Genomic DNA, 9,954 nt, shown 5'->3' with positions numbered 1-9,954 from the left:
AATAATAGACAAATCATGAAAATTAAGATGATTTGGCATTGGAGGCCCAGTTTAATTCAGGCTCATGACGTACTCTAGAAATTTGGACAAAGAACCAGCTGATCATTTCTCTTTTCAAAATGCACCTCCTTTACATTGTTTTACTCTGGTGTCATGCAAAGTTTTTGAGATTCTTATGACTTACCAGTAGAGATCAAAGAATGGCAACTTTAAGTCTGAAAAACTGGTTAATGGTATGTATCATGAGATAAGCATTTTGACATAGAAAGAGAAAACGGGCCTCAAAGCCAAAAAGACCTGGTGAGTTTGTGTTCAACTCCAATACTAGCCATGTGACTCTGAGCAAGTCACTTACCCTCTCAGTACTCAAGGCTAATATGGTTCCTTTCATGATTTTACACCCTATTTTCTAGCAAGCAGAGAGACAGCAAAGAGACAGAGTATACCTGGAAGCAAGGAGGACCCTGCTTCAAATTCCCCCTCTAAGACATACCAATTACATCACTTCATATAAGCTGCTTAACTTATCACTGTTCTACATATCACTCTCAACCTATAATTTGCAGAGAGATTCCCAACCTGCATTGGTAAAGGGAGTTTCCTCATTCAAGAGGTCCCTGTCTTCATGGATTTCATAGGTCTCCCTAATCCCTATCTCCTCTCACATATTCTACTTCAACCAAGCTTTCCCAGTTTCATTGTGGTCTCTCCCATTTTATTTTACGTTCATACTGGTCAACATTCATTCCTCAAACATCATTGTATTTATTAAAATAAATTTTACTTCAAGGCTCACTTAAGAGCTACCACTAAGCTAATACTCAACCTTATCCATCACACTGCCCAGTGGAAAATGACCTCTCATAGCTTTTTCTCAAGATCTCTCCTTTGCACTCAACCTCCAGAGTTTGGTCTAAGAAAGGCAAAGAGAATTAGGTTGTATGAATGTTTATTTTCTCTCAGAGTGGTGGGCATGCATGCATGTGGAGCTACAGTCACAACTGAGTTCCCTTTGGGATCAGGCTACACAGACTGTAAAGACAAAGAGGAACTGCAAAGCTAGGTGGGAATGGCCATGGCATTAGCTACTGCCACCTTGGTCTGCTTTTTTCCCGTTGTGTCATGGCCCAATCAGTTACCGCCATAGTCCCGTAAGTTCAATTTCTATTTCCCATGGGGGGACCTTTTCACAGAGATCATGAAACACCTACATGGAACAAAGAAGAGATTCAGGCTGAAAAGTCCCTAAGGTCCCAGAACTAAGATGCCTGTGTTACTTCTGTCTGTTAGAGCTGGTGTCAGCATAACAGAGGAATTTCCAGGTTCAGCAAGCAAACACTGCAAAGGATCTCTGGCATGGCAAACTTGAGGGATGCTCAGTTGGCTCCTAATTGGCTCATTCTGATTCCCAGGTCTCCACTACATAGTCTCCACTCAAGCAAATCAGTGTTTTTCACAACTTATAATGCCTTTCCCCCACCCCACACATTATAATTTATTTGTTCACATGGTGCTGTTAGATCACAATTTCTTTGAGGGTTGGACTTTTAAGACCCATCTTATTTCATAATTATATTCCTAGCATCTAGCTTGATGTCTTGGTGATGATGAGGAGGAGGAGGAGGAGGAGGATAGCTGCATTTATAGAATGCTTTAAGGTTTGCAAAGCACTTTACAGTTAGTATTTCATTTTTTTTTCTCACTAATACCGGGAGGTAGGTATTATTATTATCTCCATTTTACAGATGGGGTAAAATAACTGAAACACAGAGGTTAAGAGATTTGCCCAGAGTCACACAGTATTAGGTGACAGAGGCCAAATTTAAACTCCAGTCTTCCTGATTCCTGATCCAATGCTCTGTCCACCGCTGCACTAGTTGCCTCCTAACTATGTTTAGGAGCTACTTAATATGTGTCTGGTGAATTGAACAGAGTTTTATAATTTGAAGGGAGAAAGATAAGCTCTCTGTAACACTAAATCACCATATAAGTAAATGGGAGCTAATGTTATCTGAGTTTGATAACGCAAAACAAAATGAAAACAATGTGACAATGTAGTACATAATTTAGAGGGTGAAAAATAAGCTTCACTCCTTGGGAGAAGGAACAAGGCATTATGGGATGGAGTGGTCAAAATAGACTTTATGGAGGACCTTGAGCTAGGCCATGAAGGTTGTATACGATTTGGTTAAGAAGAAAGAAGGGGAAACAAATTTTGAAAATCACTGATTAAAACAAACTTGAGAACAACAACAGCCAAAAACCCAGAAACAGTAGAATGCAGAGTTAAGTATTTAAAAAGGCTAACCAAATAGGAAAAAAATTTAGCTATTTTCCATATTACTGGAATCAAAACATGGAAAAGGAGAAACCACAACAGATAACAGGGAAATAAAATAAATTGCTTGAAACTAGTTTTCCTAATTGTATGCTATCAAAACAGATAGCTTACATGAAACAGATGAATACTCATGAAAATATAAGATACTCAGATTAACAGAACAAGAAACAGAGAAACAAGCCATAAATGAATTCCAAAAGGGAAGGAAAATTCAAGCAGATGTGTTTGTAAGAGAATATCACACATTCAAAGAACAACCCAATTCAATTCTACATAAATTACTTTCAAAAACAGAAAGAAGGAATTATACTAAATTCTTTGAAACAATTATGGTGCTGATATCTAAATTGTAGAGGGGAAGGAAAAAGCAAAAAAAGAAAATTATTTTAATGAACATTCACACAAAAATACTGAACGAGATATTGTCAAAGAAACTACAGTAAAATATTCAAAAGATATAATCAATTTGGACATGTGCCAGGAATACAATGTTTGTTCAACATTAGGAAAACCAAAAAAAAAAAAAACTGTAAGAGACCATAATAATAACAAAAACAAGAAAAATCACACTTTGTTGATTGTGTCAACAGATGCATAAAAAGATTTTGAAAAAAATACAATATTTATTCAAATTTTTAAAAATCACTAGAAAGTATGCTATAAAATCATATTTTTAATACTTTATTGCTTGTGAAACTGAAAATATTAAGCAATAATATTTTATTGACCTAAAAAGGCCTTTTTTTGCAGACTCTTTAGAAAAGTCCTTTGGAAGGTTGGGTGATAGGTTAGAGGAAAAGAGCTTTCATAAGGAAATGGATTAAGGATAAAAATTGAAGTTGAACAAAGATATCCTTTTGTCTTCTTTATCCCCTGAAAGGATTAGCCTAAGACTTGCCCTTGGGAAGAGCTCTCTGTTCTGTTCAAAGGGAAGCACCATCTTCCATTATTCAAAAGATATTAGCTCACTTTTATTCAACAGAGATTCTTGATATTGATCTGTCTGTCCAGATGATTCCTTGAAGAGAGTGGTCCAAGAAGGAACTGGATGGTGACATTGTTATGCAATTATTCTGGAATGTTAACCCAAAACTTTATGTGTTATACTTTTGTAGCCCAATAGAAAAATAGCAAGGTGGCACAGTGGAGAGACTGCTGACTCTGGAGTCAGGAAGACTTGAGTTCAATTCTAGTCTCAGACATTTACTACCTGTGTGACCCTGGATATGCCTGTGAAACCTGGACAGTATACTAATGCCATAGCAGGAAACTAAATTGTCTTAGGAAGATGCTGAAGACCGCCTGGTAGGGTAAGATACCAGACACTGGGGGCTTTCCTTGAACTAAACTGCTAAGCATTCAAACTCTATTGCAGAAAGCACAACTACAATGGGCTGCCACATTATTTAAATGCCAAATGTACACTTGCCAAAAAGATTATTTTATGGAGAACTCACACAGGGCAAGTGCTCACATAGTGGTCAGAAGAAGCGATACAAGGACACTCTCAAGGTCTCTCTTAAGAACTTTGAAACTGATTGTGTGACATGGGAGATATTGGCACAGGATTGCCCAGCATGGCATGCCCACATCAGAGAAGGTGCTGTGCTCTAAGAGCAAAGAATTGAAGTAGCTCAAAAGATACATGAGATGAGCATATTTAGAGAATCCATACCAAATGTTCACATGGACTATTTGTACCCAACCTGTGGTAGAGCATTCTGAACTTGTGTTGGTTTGATCAACCACAGTCTGATACACTGTAACTTGACCCTAGCATAGGGATGTCACTTTGGTCCTCTTCTAGAACAAAGGGCAATGACCAAAAGACCTTGGGTAAGTCAGTTAACCTCATTTTGCCTCAGTTTTCTCAACTGTTAAATGTAAAATTGTAGAATAACAGCACCTGTCTTGCAAAGTTGTTGTGAGGATCAAATGAGTTCTCTGAAAAGCACATCATCATCATCGTCATCATCATCATCATCATCCTAGGAGCTATATAAATGCTTATTTCTTTCCCTTTCCCTCTCTTCAAGATTCCTATAAATGGCACCTAAAATTGTTTTGGGACGGAAAGGTAGTAGGGGATGATGGCTTATGTATTAATCTTAAATTAAATAAAAATTATTTCTAGAAAATTTGTGCCTAAATTGCAGAGTACAATATGAATAACTTCTCTGTTCAATAACAGAAATAAATAGAATTTTCCTTAATAGATAAGTATCTAATCACAATCTAATGAGGGAAAATAATAATAAAAAGAAGCTGAAAGGAGGTTCAAAGTGGGGGGCACATGTGGAGACATAATAGTAAATATGGACTTGAAATCAAGCAGAACAGTTGTTTGGAAATAAAAAGTTGATTGAGATTCTAAACCCTCTATAAACAGGTTTGGAAAGAGGTTTTTGCTCTGCTTTCCAGTCTTGCAATGACAGAGAAGCAACTAAGGGTGTAGAAGAGGTTTGAGTACTAAAGATGAAGTAATTTCCATAATGATGAGTTTCCTAGAGATGAGCTTACGGGTGTGTGTGGGGGGGTCGTGGTGGGGCAGGGATGATGGTAGAATTAAAACCAAGCAGATCAGTTAGGAAATAAAGCTGGTGGAAAAACCATGAAATTGTATTATTTGTAATAGAGAAACATTCACAAAAGATGAGAGGTAAAAGCAAGGATGACCATTATCACTATTGTTATTTTACAAAGTGCTAGAAATTCTAGCTATAGAAATGAGACAAGAAAAATATGGGAATAAACATGGGCAAAGAGGATGCAAAATTACTATTTATATTATCATTATTATTGGATAATATAATAGCTTATTTAGAAAACATAAGATTCAAATGTAAAATTAATTGAATTAAAGAATAACTTCAGTAAAGTAACAGAATATAAAATAAACCCACAAAAATCATTAGTGTTCTTGTATATTATTAACAAAAGTCAGAGGCAAAAATTTAAAAAGACCATTCAAGGCAGATATAAAACATATAAACTATCTGGAAATCCACTCAGGACTTACACAAACCCGATTAGAAAGCACTATGTATAGAAATAAAGGAAGATGGGAAAAACTGGAGAAATATTACTTTGTCATGACTGGGCCATGCAACTGCAATTTTTAAAAAATGATGTCACCTAAATTAATGCACTGATTTTGTATCACACCAATTTAAATAGCAAAAGGTTATTTTATAGAGATGGGGACTGGAACTCCAATTTCATTGGCATAAGGAGCTCCCTGGACTAGGAAACTCCTTTTGTCAATGCAAGTTGGCACTTTCTCTACAACATACCCTTAGAGAGCTGCTCGGAGTATTGAAAGGATAAGTAACGTTCCTTGAGTCCCTTAGCCAGTATGGGTCAGAGGCAGAAGAGGAACCCTGGACTTCTTGGTTTCCATGCTAGCTGTCTATTCACTGCTATACCATGCTGTCTCTATTTTAGAAAACAAGACAAAATAATAACAAAATTCATCTGGAAGAGAAATTGAAAGAAGTTAATGACAAAGGGCTCTGGCAGTGCCAGATTTCAAAGCATAGTAAAAACAGTAATTATCAAAACTTGCATTAACAATTAACAAACACAAAATTAACAAAATTATCATAAAAATTATCAAAACAAAAAATAGAAAATTTGGTCAATGGAACTGATTAAACAAAACCCAAACACAATGAACATAGTAGCATCTTATTTGATAAATGAAAGGATATCGACTACTGCAGTAATGAGTCTATTTGGCAAAACCTAGGAAGCAGTCTGGCCAAAATTAGGTTTAGACTTTAGATCAACATCTTATGTTGTTATAGCATAAAAAAAAAATCTTATGGATGTGATCTAAATGTAAAAGATCCTAGAAAACCTGGGGAGAAGGGGAGACGATAGCTCTCACAATTTGGGATTGAGTATTCTTAAAAAAAGATAAAAAATTTTAAATTTTTAAAAGACTTTATACAAGTAAGATAAATGTCACTAAATTAGAAAGGAAATACTTCATTGGTATTCACAGGCAATTAGGTGGCATAGCAGAGAAAGGATGAGAGTCAGGAAGAACTAAGTTTGAATCCTACCATAGCCACTACTACTTACATGACCCTAAACTAGTCTCTTAATCTCTCTTGGCCTCAGGAGATAATATAACAGAAAATAATATAATAGAAAATAATTAGCAAGGCTATTACAGGATCAAATGAGATGACATGTAAATCACTTTGCAAACCGTAAAGCCCTGTGTCTATGTTAGCTGTCATTATTATCATTATTATTAGAAAAAAGTCTTTGCAGCAAATTTATCTCATAAAGGTCTGATATAGAAAGAACTGATACAAAATACTTTTAAAAGCAATGGCTTTTAAAGATAAATGAGCAAGGAACATGAATAAGCAGTTATAAAATGAAGAATGAAAGCGATCAACAAATCCATGAAAAAATGTTTCAGATGGCCTAAAAATTAGAAAACTGCATTTTAAAATAACACTGAGATTTCCCTTCACTTGTATCATATTGGCAAAAATGACAAAAGAAAAAAATACCAATTATTGGAGAAGTTGTGAGGAAATAGATACATTAAGGCAATATTGGTAGAGCTATGAATTAGTTCAACCTTTTGGAAAAACAATTTGCAACTATGCTCCCCAATTCACTAAACTTTATATACTCTTTGACTCAGAGATAATAGGATCAGGAAAATATCCAAAGTGAATTACATATAGAGGGAAAGGACCCATATGTACAAGAATATTTATTGAAGTGCTTTCTGTAGTAACAAAGAACTGAAAACAAAATTAGGTGTCCATCAATCAGGGGATTGCTAAACAAATTATGGCATGTAAATCTAATTGAATATTATTATACCATAAGAAATTATAACTATCCCAGATTCAAAGAAACATAAGAAATATAAAAACTGATGCAGACTGAAATGAGCATGATCACAAGAACAATGTATACGATGACAAAAATAATATGAAGCAACTCTGAAAGACTTTGGAACTCTGATCAAAGCCGTGAGCAAACAATAATGACTTCAAAAGATTTATGATGAAACATACAGCCCATCTCTTGACAGACCATAATGAACTCAAGGTGGAGAATAGGATAGGGATGGATTCTCAGACATGGGCAACGTATTGATTTGTTTTGCTGGATCATATGCATTTGTTACAAGAGTAGGTTTCTGCTCAGGGAGGTAGGAGGCTAGTAGGTAGTGATGGAGAGAGAAAAAAGATAGAGAAGCAAAGAGAGAGCATTAATAAATGTTTTAATGAAGAGAAGAAAATCAAAAAAAGTACAAAGGGGGATAGAAACAAATAGAATTTTTTACTACCCTGTTAAATTTTTTATAACATTTCTTAAATACAAAAATATAAAAACCTCACAATTTCTTATTCAAGTATATTTTAATTCTTTTCTAACTATAGAAATATTTGTGTCATTGATTAAGCTCATAATAAAAAACATTTTTAATGAGATTTGTAAGGCTATTTAACATATGTAACATTAGCAAAAGACAAAGCTAGATTTCCACACAGAGCTATATCCAAATCAATATTTTTTAAGTTCCCATTGTGTGTGGAGCACTGTCCAAAGTAAAAAAACAATAAGGATTGTTTCTAAATTCTAGTGGAAAGATATATAATTACAATACTGAAAAAAAAAAAAGATGAAGTGTTTTGTGAGTTCCAAGAGCTCATTATCAACAGAGTAAAGACAGAAAGTTTAATGAAAGAGGTGTTGTTTGAGTTGGTAGGGAGAGGAAGGATATCCTAAGCATAACAAATAGCATAAGCTAGAAAGTAAGAGAACACAAGTTATGTTCAGTGAGAAGAGATTGGTCATCTAGCCGAAGTGGTCAAGGTGGGGAATAACATGACATAAGGTTGGAAAGAAAGGAGAATGCCAGACTATGGAAGGTCTCAAAGGCCAGACAAAATCAGTCTGCCCAACATTTATTAGTAACCTACTATGAACAAGGCACTGTGCTAAGAGATGGGGTTACAAATATAAAAGAAAGCTAGTCCTTGCCCTCAAAGAGCTTACAATCTAATAGGGAAAGATACCATGCAAAAGGAAGCTGAAAAGATAGGGGGAAGACAAGGGGAAGGTACCTAGCCAGGAAGGTAATAGAGAAGTTCAAAAGAATATAGCTGAGTAGGAAAAGAAAAAAATGACTGGTCTTCAACTCCTCCTGAAATGAAGGTTTTGAGAGGAGCTCATTGCTCTGTCCTCCAATCAGAGGGGTAAAAGGTACTGAAGACATATAAGCACAAAGACTAATTGCATCTTATAGGATAATGAGGTTCCTAAAGATGAATCCTAAAGAATGAATAAAGGACCTGATGGGAAAGTTCAAAGGAGTATAGTCAGTGGAGAAAAAAAGAATTTAAGTTTTAGTCTGTAAGTTAAAATTGAGAGATTATCTAAAAATTGTGTTATTCTTAGCAGTCTCTGCCTACTTTTCCAACATGCTGGCTGGCACTACCACTGTCACTGCAGAAACAAATGAATTACAGAAGAATGGGAGCTGTTTTGCACTTGTCTTACATTTAGGGACTGTCATAGCCAAAAAATTCCACAAATATATTCCACAAATATCCCTACCATTATCATGGTGGAGATCCATCATGAAGCCCAATTTGAAGATGAATTCCTTTCTTGAGGTGAAGACCTTCCAAGGATGTCATTTGTAAATGACTTTGTGCAGATTGTATCAAACCCCTTCATACTGCAATCTCCTGAACATGATTCTTCATCAATCCTCTGAGTTATGATCTATCAGAGTTGTTTCTTTTACAATGTTGCAGTGATTCTATAAATTGTTCTGCTTTGTTTCACTTCACTCTGCATGCATTCATATATTTCTTCAAGGTTTCTCCAAATCATGTCTTATGATGTGATATTACATTCACATCCATTATATTCACAGACTATAATTTGTTCATCTGTTCCTTCACTCATGATCACCCACTTTACTTCCAGTTCTTTATTTCAAGAAAAAAATGCTACATAAATATTTTTTGTGCATTTTGATTTTTTCCATCTTTCTTTGATGTTTTGTGAGTATAGACCTAGTAGTAGCATTGTTAGGTCATAGAGTATACACAGTTTATTGACTTTGGGATTATAGACCCAAATTATTTTCTAAAATGTCAACCTCTTTATTTTGCAGATGAAAAAAACTGAGGACCAGTTAGAAAGTGATTTGATTAAGGTCATATATGTCAGGGGCAGCACTCAGACCCAAGGTTCCTGAGTCCTAGTTCACTACTGTCATTAATTCATCATGCTTTTTTTTCAAAATTATTTGAAATCTAAAACTATGATTATTAGTTAAATGGTATGTTCAAAAAGTCAGTGCAACATGCAATTTTGTTCATTGACTTGTATAAGTTATATGTATACATATTATTTATCAATATGACTGCCATTTATCAATATACTCTAGGTTTATTTTTTGTAGACCCTGTGGAGGTGTGAAGAAAAGCGCTAAGCAGTAGCATCATTTCCATGTTAGAGATGTCAAGGAGAGGTCCAGGGATCCAAACCTAAGTCATCTATAGTCCCCAGGAATGATATTACCCTCAAACACAAAATTCCTATCACAATAGAAATCTAGA

The sequence above is a fragment of the Notamacropus eugenii genome, chromosome 6 (assembly GCF_028372415.1).
Source record: "Notamacropus eugenii isolate mMacEug1 chromosome 6, mMacEug1.pri_v2, whole genome shotgun sequence".
Taxonomy (NCBI): domain Eukaryota; kingdom Metazoa; phylum Chordata; class Mammalia; order Diprotodontia; family Macropodidae; genus Notamacropus; species Notamacropus eugenii.
The sequence above is the reverse complement of the archived record's forward strand: the minus strand, read 5'-3'. Positions refer to the sequence as shown.